The sequence below is a fragment of the Gymnoscopelus microlampas genome (genome assembly GCF_963454915.1).
Source record: "Gymnoscopelus microlampas genome assembly, chromosome: 16".
In the NCBI taxonomy this organism is placed as follows: Eukaryota; Metazoa; Chordata; class Actinopteri; order Myctophiformes; family Myctophidae; genus Gymnoscopelus; species Gymnoscopelus microlampas.
The window spans coordinates 46,688,762-46,705,069 of record NC_139953.1 but is presented as its reverse complement, the minus strand read 5'-3'; positions in this window follow the sequence as shown (position 1 = coordinate 46,705,069).

Here is a 16,308-nt window from a genome sequence, read left to right as displayed (position 1 = left end):
TGTGCACGCCACTGACATTCCTTCTTAGAAAGAAGTCGCCAGATATAAATGTCATGTAAGATCGTGTGGCCACCGTCTCTGGACGGCTTTGATATTCAAATGGAAACACGGCGCTATACAAACAGGCGCCTCAGCTGAGGAGAAAGGGGAGGGGGTGTAAATCAGAAGTGTCTGACATTTTCATGGCGAGGGCTGAGGGAGATGTTATTGGTTCGATGGGGATGTTGTGGCGCCAAATCAGTGGTGGAAAAAGTACTCCCATTTTTTACTCAAGTAAAAGTATCAATACTGCAATGTAGAAATACTTGTTACAAGTAAAAGTCCGGAATTCAAAATGTACGTGAGTAAAAGTACAAACGTATTGGTATCTAAGTGTACTTAAAGTACCAAAAGTAGGAAGTAAGCATTCTGCATTTCACAAGTTTTCAAATGTATAAAATGTATACAAATACCTTTGAAAATAGAAGATCTACAAGCTCCCAATGCGCCGCATTCTCTGCCAGAGGGCTTTCTAGAACAGGCTGCTGTCAGTGCCAGGAATTTTGACCATTCTGACTCATCTTTGAGGACCCACAGAATATTTCTTTCATCTGGAAAAAAAAGTGAGTTGATAGCATGTTCCATTTTTTAGCTAGAGGTAGTTGAATACCAGCTTGTTTTCACCAAAGACTGACCTTTTTCTTTATATTCTGAGTTGTGAGCATTTTAGTGAAAGGAACATGTTGGAGGCATAAAAATTTTTTCAAAAGTGTTTGACATTTATTTTGTGCCTTCATTGACATCAGTCATGTAAACAATACTTGTTTACATGACTGATACTACTAAAAAAAAGATTAAAATGCTTTTGAGTGTACATTTATGGCTTTGTTTCACTCCAAAGTGCAAGCTTCCGAGTGTCGTTTTCTGCGTCAAGGACCTCCAAATTGACACACATTATTAGCCCACGGACCCCCATTTGAAAAGATATGCCAGGGACTCAACCATTTTGATTTCTTGGGGGTCCCAATCTACACTGTGTCATCATCATCAGTGTTCATTTAAAGGCATTGTAGGGAACATTAAGCCTAAATTTAAAATATATATATATATATATATTTTGCATTTTTTCCCCTCTATCAGCCACTATATAATTATGCTGGGGTGTTTATATGCATTGAAACACAGTCCTCCTTCTGAAATCCGTATTTTCCCTAATGTTTATGTGTTCTATGTTTACTACCGGGACGTAAATTAACGCACGCATGTGCGCGTCCGTGCGCGTCCGTGTCCGTATGAACGTTTACTTTCGGTTTTAAAACGCTCTCAAACTTCGTTTTTGAGGCACAGAATTTAATTGTAAGATAGCGTGTGGATAGAATTTAGTTGTTTAACTTCATATATGTGGTCAATTTATCATGAAAGAGCCTATTTAAAAATAAAAATTCAGAGAACCAGCAGGGCGGGAATTTCCGCATATTGTATCCCAATAAAGCAACCTGTTTTCGGGCACCATGCCTACAAAAGAACCTCTCTATGGAGGTCCCTCCTGTGTCACCCCCTGGTGGTCGGGGAAAAGTACTGCTGGTGTGTATTTACCTCTGAACTCCCTAGTATCCCTTTAACTCTGAGAGTGTTGGGTCCATTTGGTTCCATTTGTACACTCAGAGTTACAGACACATAAGGGTCACTTTGGTTCCTAACTATTCATTCAGCTGGGGACCCCCTGGAAAACCCCCTCAAGGACCACTGGGTGGTCCCCGGACCACTGGTTGAGAACCACTGGTTTAAAGTGGTTTAATATCTAAAGCTTGGTCATGTTGGTTGCTCTGGCCGTGGCTGGTAGCGGCGGGCCTAGCGGGGCGGGGCGTCCGGGGTGCAGCCGGTGCCAGTAGTCCAGCATCTCGGTGGGCGTGACGCTGTGAGAGGCGACCAGGTGGCTGTACCTGTCCCTGTCGAAGGGCCTCAGTCCAACCGGATAGAACTGGAACTCGTTTGGCGGCTCCGCGATCCGGATCCCCAGCCTGTCCAGGCACATGCCCACGTAAACGTCCTCCAAGCTGAGGCGAGGGACGCTCAGAGAGGCTCCGTAGATCTCCGTCGCCAAGTCTCCGGAGAACACGTAACCCATCCCGGTGCAGAAGTCCGGGTACGTCTCGCTCGGGTACTCCTCTTCGGATACGTACCACTTGTTGCCTTTGTACCGGATCGGCCCGGTTCCCCGTCTGAGTAGACCCGTGAAGAGCTTCTTCCTGGGCTTCACGTCGGGTCTGAGCAGCTCGCGGACGAGGTACTCGGTGTTGACGAAGACGTCGCTGTCGGTCTTCATGACGTAGCCGGCCCGCGGGCAATGCCTGGCCACCCAGTTCAGGCCCATCAGGGTCTTCACGGTCAGGTTGCGATACGTATCCATGAAGTCCTGCTGGAGGATATCGCCGTGCCTCAGACTCTCAGACTCCAAGGTCCTCTGGAGGCGTCGTCCCCGCGGCTCGCCTTCCTCCTCCTTCTTCGCCCCCAGCAGGAAGAGCCGCACGACCCGCGGACCCCCCGGGCTCCCCTCCTGGCCCCATGTGCGCCGTATGGCGTCGCGGCGCTCCACCTGATGGGCCTCCACGGTTATAAGCAGCACCAGGAACGGCGGCGCCTCGCCCTCTGGGCATACGTTGGCCTGGTTAATGATGTAGCGGAAGGGGCCGGCGGGCAGCAGCGTGCCGTTCGGCCCGGCATCACTAGCCGCTGCCAGAGACGAGTCGTCCTCCAGACCGGCTTGCTCGATCCAGCCGCTTACATTGTAGTCGGCCGGCGTTGGCGCTCCGCTGTCTCCGCTGTCTCCACTGTTCCCGGGATGCTCTTCTCCACTGTTCCCGGGATGCTCTTCTCCACTGTTCCCGGGATGCTCTTCTCCACTGTTCCCGGGATGCTCTTCTCCACTGTTCCCGGGATGCTCTTCTCCACTGTTCCCGGGATGCTCTTCTCTGCGGTTCCCGGGATGATAGCCCAATAAGGCTATGATTCCCAGGAGCGACAGGAGACCCAGGAGCACGGTGATGATGATGATGCGCGCTCGCCGGTGTTTTCCTCTCCAGCAGCGCATCATGGCGGTCTGGCCTCGCTGACGGACTCCGATGGCAAGGCAAGGCTCCTCGCGTTGTTCAAACGTTCAGTTCCAACGGGACCTGGCCTGATCTCACGCAGCTTTTAGCTTGAGGTGTGGATGTAGGGGAAAGCTTCTCTAATTTCTAATAGATGCAGCTGGAGACTCTGTACATCTATAAGCTCAGAAACCACTCGCAGGTCTTTATAACGACTCTCTCTTGACGAGGGTGTGTTGTCGGCATGACGTCACCTTGAGTCGACCATATAAGGGCCGTATCAATCGATTACGTTTGTGGCAATTACTTTATCCATGCAAATATTTATTGCTTTATTTATTACTTTATATGCATGCAAATACTTATTTATCGTGACCTTGTTTTATTAAGTGTAGTATTAATAATACTCTAAATCCACAAAGTGACTAGCAACTAAAGTTTTCATATTATTGTAGTGGAGTAAAAGTACAATATTTGTATCTGAGATGTAGTGGAGTAGAAGTAAAAGTAATGAAAATTGGAAATACTCCAGTAAAGTAAAAATACTTATATATACTAGGGCAGAGGTTTTCAACCAGTGGTCTGGGGACCACCAGTGGTCCTTGGGGGAGTACCAGGGGGTCCCCAGCAAAATTAGTTAACGTAGCGTCAGAATCATTTTAACCACTTAGTTTTGGCTATTCAAAAATAGCAGATCTATAAGCTCAAGATTTTTCAAAAATAGCAGATCTACAAGCTCATAGCGCGGCACTCGGGGCCGCGCTATGAGCTTGTAGATCTGCTATTTTTGAAAAATCTTGAAAATGTGTGCAAATCTTTGAATATATTTACAATACATACATCACATACATTTTTAACTCAAATGTTCCGTTTTGAATTTCAAACAGACAATCAAACAAAAGAGGTCATGGGACAGGCTGTTTTTTTTGCACACCACACGTTTATATGTAAAGTATATCAAAATGCTGGGTGTAGATCAACAAAGTTGTGATAGTGTATGATAATGCAGGAATCTCCAGTAATCTGTGTGAATAGTTTTTCACGTCTTAGTTCTCACATGCTTTCACAATGATTAGGACGATAAGTGAGTCTCTGATGAGTCATTGATGATGATTCAGTGGGCGTTATGTTGGAGCAGGATTAATATCAGTGAGAAGACAAGAGTGTCAGCCAGAATAATGTAATTCCTGTGCAGATGGAATGTCTGGGTTTGCCCGCTCTCCAAATCGATGGACACCGTCCGTGCAATTTAGACATATCTGTCACTATAAGGTCTAATTCATTGGTTCTCAAAGTGGGGTCCGGGGACCCCCAGGGGTACTTGAGGGGGTTCCATGGGGTCCCCAGCTAAATGATAGATTAGGCACCAAGTGGACCCTTATGGGTCTGTAACTCTGAGAGTGTACAAATGGAACCAAATGGACCCGTTAGGGTTAGTCAGTTACATTGTCAGTTACATTGACATAGATTTTACAATATAAATTGCGGTGCAAGTGATATAAATGCCATTAAATGGGGGTCCGTAGCCCTAATGCATGTCAAACTGGGGGTCCTTGAAATTAAAATGGTTGAGAATCACTGCTAGAGCTGTAAAAAAAAAAATCTCTTATGGGGGTCCCAGGCATATCTTTGAATTGAAATGGGGGTCCGTGGGCTAATAAGTGTCCATTTGGGGGTCCTTGACATGAAAAAGTTTGAGAACCACTGGTCTAATTTATACTTTCTTCGTACGACTGTGTCCCGTGGAGAAAAATAGCAGATCTACTAAGCTGAGAGCTTATCGCGTCGCAACGCCTTATGAGCTTGTAGATCAGCTATGTTCTGCCATTTTTTATATTGAGCATAAGAGGCTTTTCCGGGTGATTAACTTGTAAGGGCCGTTGCAGTCGAGGAAGTCAGCTGAACTCAATTAGCCTATTTCAAGGAAGGCTCTCGCTCGCTCGCTCGGGGGGGAAAAGTGCCCCCACTGTTGGTGAAATGAGGTGAGGAGGAATGGGATAAGACTGGCAGAGCAGGCAGACAGGCAGACAGACAGACAGACAGACAGGCCGACAGACAGGCAGACAGGCCGACAGGCAGACAGACAGACAGACAGGCCGACAGACAGGCCGTCAGACCGACAGACAGACAGGCCGACACAGAGACACACATTGCATAGAACATTGGTTCTCAAAGTGGGGTCCGGGACCCCCAGGGGTACTTGAGGGGGTTCCAGGGGGTACCCAGCAAAATGTGTAAATATAGCATCTGAATAATTATGACCTTTTATACTTTGGCTATTCAAAAATAGCAGATCTACAAGCTCACAAGCTTGTAGATCTGCTATTTTTGAAAAATCTTGAAAATGTGTGCAAATGTTTGAATATATATTTTTTAAAGCAAACATTTGTAACTCAAATCTTTGCTTCTGGGGGGTCCCTGGAACAAACTATTGTCAGATGGGGGTCCGCGGCCAAATACATATCATTTTGGGGGTCCTTGACATGAAAAAGATTGAGAACCACTGGCACAGAAGAACCAGCATGCAGCAGAAGCCAAGCTTCCCTTGGACAACCTCGCTTTGGGCTCGGTGTTCCAAAGAGCCCTGCACGGAGAACAGAGATGTGAATGATGACATTCACTCCGTTCCACAAAGTGCATTCATCGCCCTCTCTTCCCTCTGATGTCTGTTGTACGCTGGGCTGGCTGCCGTCGGCCTCGCACTGCCAGCGACGTGAAACTTCACCCGTCGTCACAGTGTCAACACAAGACCCCCACTCAACTCCTTAGCTCAGTCTTTCTTTATTCCAACCGCCCCCCATCCAGTCCAGCCAAAATCACCCTCCAAAGCTGGATGGGGGGGCCGGGACCGGGGGGGGCGTACGTGCAAAACGGCACCGACGGCGCCTCTGAAAAACAATCATCGCATTTCAGAGGGGCTCTTATCCTCGTTCTCCATCTGCATGGCACCAAAAAGAGTGGCCACTTCTGTCCTATACATACTGCTGTCCTGTCTGTCTGTCTGTCTGTCTGTCTGTCTGTCTGTCTGTCTGTCTGTCTGTCCCTCTCTCTCTTCCCCGCTCTCTTTCTTTCTCTCCCTCTCCTTCTCCCAGTGACGTGCACAGACATTTTGAGGGGAAGGTGCTCAAGTAAATTATACTTTTTTTGGTTTGTTTACTTGGTCTGCTCTTTTTTCCCTCTACACCTATACCTCTTTGCCAAAAATAGCCGATCTACAAGCTCACAACGCCTCGCACTGCGAGGCGTTGTGGGCTTGTAGATCGGCTATTTTTGCCCAAAGTTCTCCTCAGAAAAGGGATGCTAGGTTTCGAGTGGTTATGGTAAAAAGAAAAATCATAATCACATAAAGATTTGGCGGACCCCCTGTAGTAACTCTTGAGGACCCCCTAGGGGTCCCGGACCCCCTGTTGAAGACCCCTGCTGTAAACTGAAAAACTTTTTTGTGTGTGCTTTTTTCAAAAGGGCACTTCTGGTCAAGAGGGCAAAGGGCAGGTGCTCTAGCACCACCTTGAGTATATCTGTGCACGTCCCTGCCTTCTCCATTGATTGATTGATTGAAATACTTTATTAAAGGGATAGTTCACCCCCAAAAAAACTCTATGGATTAGTCTCCCCATGGAGACTTGAATTCATGGATAATGTTTAGTGTTTGTCTCATTCCTAAGACAATACTTTTGATGACCGGCAGCGGTTCCGGTAGGAGACACAAAAAAGTCTCCATTGTGTCTCCTACCGGAACCGCTGCCTACCGGGTCCGCTGGTCATCAAATTATTGTCTTACGAATGAGACAAAAACTAAAACATCTCTATGAATTCAAGGCCACACGGGGAGTGTAAATGATAGAAAATAAGTATTTTTTTTTTAGGTGAGCTACTCCTTTAATTTGAAGAGGGAAGGTGCTGACACCGTCATAGTACCTTACACTTGACCAGGGGTCTTCAACAGGGGGTCCGGGACCCCTAGGGGGTCCTCAGAGTTACTACAGGGGGTCCACCAAATCTTTGTGTGATATGGTTATTCTTTTTTACATTAACCACTTGAACCCTAGCAACCCTTTTCTGAGGAGAACTTTAGCCAAAAAATAGCCGATCTACAAGCTCACAACGCCTCTTGTGGATCTGCTATTTTTGGCAAAGAGGTGTTTGGTGAAGAGGGAAAAAAGAGCAGACCAAGTAAACAAAAAAAGTTGAATCTGAAACACAATTTTATACAATATAGAGGGGGTCCCTGCTTCATCTCTCTCTCAGCTAGGGGGTCCTTGGCCTGAAAACGTTGAAGACCCCTGCACTTGACTACATTGAGATTTGCAGCCTGACTGTAGAGACCTCTGGATTCAAAATAAACGATGTTTTCAACATGCGTTGCCATGGTGATACTTTGACAGTACATAGTATAGCTGTCAGAGAAACACCTGTATGAACACAGGAGGAGGTGTTGTTATCTGACCACCAGCTGCTTCTCCTCTTCTCACCTCTCCTCCCCATTCAGCCTGATTTACACTGGGTTGATTTAGTTCATGGTTCTCAAAGTGGGGTCCCCCAGGGGTCTTTGGGGGGGTGGGGGGGGGGTTGTTGGCTCTTCAAAAACAGCAGAGCTACAAGCGCCCAACGCTATTCTGGCGCGCCAACTAGACTGTTGGCTATTTGATGACTCAATGTTCAAATGCTTCCGCCTAACAGTCTGTTGTTGTTGAAACGCTGCTGGTGGAGTTACAGACTCTCTGTAGACATTTGAAGATGGTGGAAGAGTTGGTCTGGCTCTATAGGGGAGAGTCTCTTTCTTTGGTCTTTCACCCAGGTGAACAGGGTTCTGTCTGGTTAGGTTCAGGCAAAGTTTCTGTGAGGTTAGGTTAGGTTTAGGCATAGTGTTTGTGAGGTTAGGGTTAGGTTTAGACATAGTGTTTGAGAGGTTAAGGTTAGGTTTAGACATAGTGTTTGTGAGGTTAAGGTTAGGTTTAGACATAGTGTTTGAGAGGTTAAGGTTAGGTTTAGACATAGTGTTTGTGAGGTTAAGGTTAGGTTTAGGCATAGTGTTTGTGAGGTTAGGGTTAGGTTTAGACATAGTGTTTGAGAGGTTAAGGTTAGGTTTAGACATAGTGTTTGAGAGGTTAAGGTTAGGTTTAGACATAGTGTTTGAGAGGTTAAGGTTAGGTTTAGACATAGTGTTTGTGAGGTTAGGGTTAGGTTTAGGCATAGTGTTTGTGAGGTTAGGGTTAGGTTTAGGCATAGTGTTAGTGAGGTTAGGGTTAGGTTTAGACATAGTGTTTGTGAGGTTAGGGTTAGGTTTAGACATAGTGTTTGTGAGGTTAGGGTTAGGTTTAGGCATAGTGTTTGTGAGGTTAGGGTTAGGTTTAGGCATAGTGTTTGTGAGGTTAGGGTTAGGTTTAGACATAGTGTTTGTGAGGTTAGGGTTAGGTTTAGACATAGTGTTAGTGAGGTTAGGGTTAGGTTTAGACATAGTGTTAGTGAGGTTAAGGTTAGGTTTAGACATAGTGTTTGTGAGGTTAGGGTTAGGTTTAGGCATAGTGTTTGTGAGGTTAAGGTTAGGTTTAGACATAGTGTTAGTGAGGTTAAGGTTAGGTTTAGACATAGTGTTTGTGAGGTTAGGGTTAGGTTTAGGCATAGTGTTTGTGAGGTTAAGGTTAGGTTTAGGCATAGTGTTTGTGAGGTTAAGGTTAGGTTTAGACATAGTGTTTGTGAGGTTAGGGTTAGGTTTAGGCATAGTGTTTGTGAGGTTAAGGTTAGGTTTAGACATAGTGTTAGTGAGGTTAAGGTTAGGTTTAGACATAGTGTTTGTGAGGTTAGGGTTAGGTTTAGGCATAGTGTTTGTGAGGTTAAGGTTAGGTTTAGACATAGTGTTTGTGAGGTTAGGGTTAGGTTTAGGCATAGTGTTTGTGAGGTTAAGGTTAGGTTTAGGCATAGTGTTTGTGAGGTTAGGGTTAGGTTTAGGCATAGTGTTTGTGAGGTTAAGGTTAGGTTTAGGCATGGTGTTTGTGAACTTACATTTTAGGGTTTAGACGCAATCAAAGAAAGAGGGATTCCCGGCTCTAGAGACTATACCTCCCCATCCATCCCGCCATCATCATGCTTCTGTTTGACTCCAGCATGTCCAGCAGATGGTGGAAGACCATCTCCTTTTTATCTGAATCACATGTAGACCTGGCTCTGAGAGGAACAGGGCTTCAGACTCTCTTTCACACATGTGGCCTTTTCTCTCCATTGCTCTGCTCTGTTAGAACAGTGGTTCTCAAACTTTTTCATGTCAAGGACCCCCAAATTGGCAGTTATTAGCCCGCGGACCCCACTTTGAGAACCAATTTGTTAGACAGCAGTGAATGGAAGGCCATTGATTGCATGGAATGCATACAATCTTTGTAAAAACAAAAGGGACAGGACGACAGACAGGTGTGAGCCCAGCAGGTGGCAGTAGTGATTGTCAGGTGTTTTTCATCTTCCACTCCACTGACCCTGTTTGACTGCCTTCCTTCCTTATTAGCCACACACAACACACATGTGTAGCGTCCTTATTCTGGACATGGTCATGATAATAGGCCAACTTTCTGCAAAAAAAATAGCTGATCTACAAGTTCACAGTGAGCTTGTACATTATTGGCTATTTTCACCAAGGAGATGTTGTGTTAGACAATAAAAAAGAAGGGGGCCAAGTACAGACCCCTGGGGGGGATCCCCCTCAATGAAGTATATCGTCTCTGTCGGGTGGAAACCTCACGTGTCCTTTTCGGAATTCAAATTCAAATGTATCAAAAGTAGCAGATCTACAAGCTTATGGGTCTGTAACTCTGAGAGTGTACAAATGGAACCAAATGGACTCCCAGATTTAAATTTACATTGATTTTATGATATAAATTAGGGTCTCAGACATAGAAATGCCATTAAATGGGGGTCCGTAGCCTAATGCATGTCAAACTGGCGGTCCTTGACATTAAAATGGTTGCGAATCACTGCTAGAGCCCTAGAAATCTTCTCTTATGGGGGTCCCTGCTGGCATATCTTTTCATACGGGGTCTGCAGGCTAATACGTGTCAATGTGGGGGTCCTTGACGTGAAAAGGTTCTTTAGATTGTTGAGCCTCATTCATACACAGGCTGTGTGCTGCTCAACGGAAATGGAAGATTTCCCAAGAACATATCGTCGGGCAGAAAAAATCTCCATATTCTAACTTTTGGTTTTTGTTTGTAAATGAATGCCTTATACTTGATCGCACTACTACAGTGTAGCATCAAAAGTAGTAGATCCAAATGTGTCACCAAGTGATGCGTTTTGAGCTTGTACATCTGCTACTTTTGATATTTTTGAATTTGAATCCTGAAAATTAACAGTTTTTGGTGTCCACCCGGCAGTGACCATAATGCTCAAATCATTACATGCAGTATAAATAAAATACATCAGTATAAATGAGTCATTTCCCTGCAGCACTGAACCAGTGACCAACAAACATGGGGGATGACCAGAGTTCTTTTAAAGGGCATTTGGATTCCTAGAGGCTTTTTATTTCTTTGATAAACCGCTCATTAAACATTTCATGGGCTAGATAAGGTGTATATATAGGCCTCTTAATGGTTATATATACAAACCTTTAACCTTATCAGCGTTTCATAAACATGAATGGTAGATTGTTGCTCTTATCACAGTGAACTGCATTAGCCTCCTCTTGACTGAGATAACTGGCTGTTGATGGAATAATAACTGGGGCCAATAAATGCCTGTTGTTCCCCCTTTGTACTCAGATTTCTTAAGTAAAAGTATCAATACCACAATGTAGAAATACTCTATTCTGGGCTGTATTCTTTCTTAATTTGACTTGAGTACAAAAAGTGTTGGCATCAAAAATACACTTACATACTCGAGTAAAGTAAAAGTACCTTAAACTTGTTGTTGCTGTGTTGTGTGTTGAGATTTAAGAGAGGTCTTCATCATGGACTGTGTGTGTGTGTGTGTGTGTGTGTGTGTGTGTGTGTGTGTGTGTGTGTGTGTGTGTGTGTGTGTGTGTGTGTGTGTGTGTGTGTGTGTGTGTGTGTGTGTGTGTGTGTGTGTGTGTGTGTGTGTGTGTGTGTGCGCGCGCGCGTGTGTGTGTGTGTGTGTGTGTGTGTGTGTGTGTGTGTGTGTGTGTGTGTGTGTGTGTGTGTGTGTGCGTGTGTGTGTGTGTGTGTGTGCGTGTGTGTGCGTGTGTGCCCTGCTGTGCCATGGCTTGGGTAAAGCAGTACAGTCCACAGTTTGAGCAGTCTCTCTTTAAGCATCAGACATAATTAGCAGACATCCACTCTCACAATGAGTCACAACAAAAGGCTCTGCTAGTTGAAAAGCTAAACCACGAGTCCTCCTTCCATCTCCCATTCATCACCTCCTCCAATGCACCAGGAGGACCAGCAAGCAAGTCACATCAACCACACACTGTTAAGTACAATGCCATCAGTGAGAAAGGGGGGGGACCAGGAACAGAGCAGAGCCAAGAGCTATATTTTCCAAGAATGTTTTTTTCACTTCCAAGTGAAAAAGTGCCAATACTTCGTTCATCGCTGCCCCAATAATCAATAGACCAGGGGTCTTCAACAGGGGGTCCGGGACCCCTAGGGGGTCCTCAGAGTTACTACAGGGGGGCCTCCAAATCTTAGTGTGATAGGATTTTTTTTTTTACATTAACCACTTGAACCCTAGCATCCCTTTTCTGAGGAGAACTTTAGCCAAAAATAGCAGATCTACAAGCCCACACTGCGAGGCGTTGTGAGCTTGTAGATCGGCTATTTTTGGCAAAAAGTTATAGGTGTAGAGGGGAAAGAAGAGCAGCAAATACGAAGTTCAATCTGAAACACAATTTCATACAATATAGAGGGGGTCCCTCTATTGGCCTGAAAACGTTGAAGACCCCTGCAATAGACTGTCTGTGCCAAGACGTGTTGTTCCCTAAAGCCAAGACTTTGTGTCTGTATATCGATACGATACGATACGCACTTTTTTATTATGAAAATAAATGGGGGAGAAAAAAGTAAATGCAGACAAATAATTCTGTTTTTGCATTATTCAGACATGCAAACTTGTAGCTTTTCAGCTACAATAGCCGTTTTCAATCCAAATAGGGCAATAGTGTGACACCTGACCCGAAAAAAAAACATGTTGTCACCCTTTTCACCTCGGGGCTGTTTGCATGCCTGATTATTATTATTGTAGTAAAAAAAACACTTTTTTTTTTCCCAAAACGATACATATCGTCACGAAAACGTATCGCGATATATCGCGGGACGATATATCGGCACACCCCTAATTTTCAGGTTGGGATCCATTCAGGAGAGAGAACTCATACCAGGTCCATGATCTCAAGGCAACTTTGGGTATAACACTTTCCTTTGGCATTCTTGGCAATCTGTACATTGAAACTATACAAACTGTAGGATGCCAGCTCAACAAATGTCTGTCTAAATAACCTGCTATCTAAATGTATATTTTAACCTTTGCCTAATCCTGCAAGGTCATTAAGACTAGGGCAAGTGCTGCGGGCTGAGGTGGAGTCTGAAAAGGTGCGTGAGTCTTCAGATTACAGCGGAAGATTGGGAGTGAGTCTGCAGTTCTAACTGCAATGGGGAGTTTGTTCCATGTTCTGGGACGTGTGGAGGTTGTCCCGTATGTTTTAGGGATTTGAGTGAGTGGGAGGGGTTATAGGGTTGGATCAGGCTTTGAAGATATGTGGGTGCCATACCTTTTGGTTGCTTTGAAGGCCAAGGTCAGTGTTTTGTACAGGACAGCCTTAGGACATGCTTTTGTTACAGCATCTAGACCAGCCTGCTGTAAACTGTGTTTCAGAGTCACGCGCTGCACCGGCACGCACATAATAAACGTATAAATCAGAGTTCAGAGTGACTCGGTATTGGGATGAGAAAAGCGGACAGATCTGTGTCCAGTGAGAACCCGTCTTTCTCTCTGCTGGTTCCATATTTTAGCCTCAGTTTGATGCATTTTGCCTCTGCAATGAGGTAACATGAACCTGAGGTCAAACAGCCCTCGAGGCCACACGGCAGAAAAAGCCTCACGTTTTAACCCATTAAGACCGGGCACGCATCTGTGTCAATTTAAGAGTTCTTCGGGCTATTCAAAAATAGCAGATCTACAAGCTCATAGCGCGGCACCGAGTGCCGCGCTATGAGCTTGTAGAGCTTTTTGAAATAGTGAAAAGTTGTGCAAATCATTGAATATGTATATTTTTTTAAAGCGAATATTTTTAACTCAAATATTTGCTTCTGGGGGGGTCCCTGGAACAACATATTTCGAGCTGCGGGTCCGCGGCCAAATACGTATCATTTTGGGGGTCCTTGACATGAAAGAGTTTTGTTCCAAGGACCCCCCAAGAAGCAAAGATTTGAGTTAAAACTGTAGTTTAAAAAGAATGATATATTCAGGGATTTGCAAACATTTTCATGATTTTTCAAAAAATAGCAGATCTACAAGCTCATAGTGTTGCACTTTAGCTAAGAAATCTTAAAATGACACAGATGCGTTCCCGGTCTCAAAGAGTTAAAGGGTAACTTTAAATCACAGCAAAAGCACACAAATAAAAACATCAAAGGAAACAGTTTTAGCGTCATAAGCGTTATGCTTTATGGTGAACTTGCATTTTCAAAGTCAAACCGCCCCGTGCTCGTAACATTTTTCTCAGGAAATTATAAAAAAAAAAACTGCAATTCAGGTTTCCTCGAATTCCACCAGATTGATTGGTTTCTGGCTTTATTCTCCAAAGACAAAGCCAGGGGCTTGGAAAAACATAGATGGTATTTAGTATCAAGTACACACAAGTGGAATAAAACATGCATGCATGCATGCGCGGTAGAATTAACCCTTTAAGACCGGGAACGCATTTGTGTAATTTTTAGATGTCTTTGACTATTCAAAAATAGCAGATATACAAGCTCACAGCGCGGCGCCGAGTGCCGCGCTGTGAGCTTGTAGATCTGCTATTTTTGAAAAATGATTGTGAAAATGTGTCAAATCTTTGAATATATATATATATTTTTTTTTAAAGTGAACATTTTTAACTCAAATCTTTACTTCTGGGGTCCCTGGAACAAAACATTTTGAGATGGGGGGGGGGGTCCGCGGCCAAATACATATCATTTTGGGGGTCCTTGAGAACCACAGATATACGCACGTTTTTCAAAAAAACTGAAGGATTTAGAAGACATTTGTAGAATCCCCAGAAGCAAAGATTTGAGTTAAACAAAACATTTTAAATATACATATTCAAATATTTGCACAAATTTTCCACGATTTTTTCCCCCCCAAAAAATAGCAGATCTGCAAGCTTGCATATCTTCTATTTTTGAATAGCCAAATGAACATCTTAAAATGACACAGATGCGTTCCCGGTCTTGACGGGTTAAAGCTGACGTTACATCATATCGCGACCCTCTGGTTCTAAATCAGCGTCTGGCTCCTTCTGCTCTCCATCATCTCAGGTATCAGGTATTTAGAGGGGAACCGCTTTGGAAGTCTGTTAACTCTGTTTGAGGGGAAAGTATGTGCAGTATGACAGATGTTTCACGTTAGTGTGATAAAGTATCTGTTCACTTTACTCCCCGTGTCCATATTTGTATCAATCTGTGTTTATTGAGCAGCTGGCACCGGCTCTGGGTTCAAATACATAACAGAGTGTTAGAGAGAGAGAGAGAGAGAGAGAGAGAGAGAGAGTGTTTCTGCTCTTCTATTCTTGGACCACAAAGCAACGTATGTTAGCTTGTTAGCTCTTTCGCTTAGTGGTGGAAAGTAACTAGGTACAAGTCCTGTACTTAAATACAATGTTGAGTTATTTTTGCTTTACTGAAGTATTTCCAATGTTCAGTACTTTTACTTCTACTCCACTACATCTCAGAGGCAAATATTGTACGTTTTAGTCCACTACAATTATTTGGAAACTTTAGTTACTATTTATTTTTATTTTTATTTTTTCTTTATTTACCCAGGGTAGTAGCTGAGCACAAGTGCTCATTTTCAGCAACGCCCTGCACATAGAAACACACAGACAGACAGACACATTAAAACCTGGGAGCTGACTAGTACAACCACAGTCTTATACTGTTAGCCACTACGCAGCTCCACTGGAGCAGTTGGGGTTCAGTGCCTTGCTCAAGGGCACTTCAGTGGTGTTGGGGAAGTGGTGAACGTTCACTTCCTCACCCAGATTTTTCCTGCCGGTCCCGGGATTCGAACCGGCAACCTTCCGGCAACGAGGGCGCTCCTCTAACCTTTAGGCCACCACTGTCCCTAGTTACTTGATTTATAATAATGATTATTCATTACCCACTATATACATTTCGGCCATTTGAAAATAGTACTCATAGGCTGACCACCTCATTTGATAGTATGCGGGGGCCTTAAAGGCCCCCGCATACTATCAAATGAGGTGGTCACCCTATCACCTTTTAGGTGATAGGGTGACCACCTAAACAGTGGTTTTGATACTAGGCGCTCATAGTCGGGGTGATGTCCTTTAGGATAGACCCCGCCACCCTCTGGTTCAGATGTGCCACCCCCGTGTCCACTCTGAAATCGGTCTTCCGAAAACAGCGGACCCCCGGACCAGCGGACCCAGCAGCAACAGCGGACCCCCGGACCCCGGAAACAGGTCCCCGGATCCCCAGGGGTCCGTTGCGGGGTTGCGGGGGTCCGGGGACCCCACTTTCAGAACCAGTACAGCGAGCCAGCGGTGATGGGGTGACGTGGGTCAGTAAAAGCAGAGAGATGTGTCAGGGTGAGCGGTGAGTCGCTTATCACCGCGGCTCACTGACGTCATGTTGTAGTTTTCAAACCACCGTGGTGATGAGGTGACCACCGAAAATGGTAGCATCCGCCCGCTTTACTGTACCTTGCTACTCTCTCTCTCTTGTCTGTCTGTCTGTCTGTCTGTCTGTCTGTCTGTCTGTCTGTCTGTCTGTCTGTCTGTCTGTGTGTCTGTATGGAGAGAGGTGGAGTGATTTGCTGCATGTATAGTCATTGCAGTGAACCCCCAGGAGCGGTTTTAAGATAAAACATTTTGAAGTTTGAAGTTGAAATATTGGTCGTTGTCACTGCATCTTGGAAAAGACTCTCTCTACTAAACATCTGGCTGTACGGGAGAGTTCACATCCATTCATATACAGTAACAGAAAGATCAATGTGAGACGTTGGCCCGCGGGGGGAGAGGTTGGAGCGAACAGAAAAGTCACTGTTAGCTCAAATGAACCCCCCCCCCCCTCCC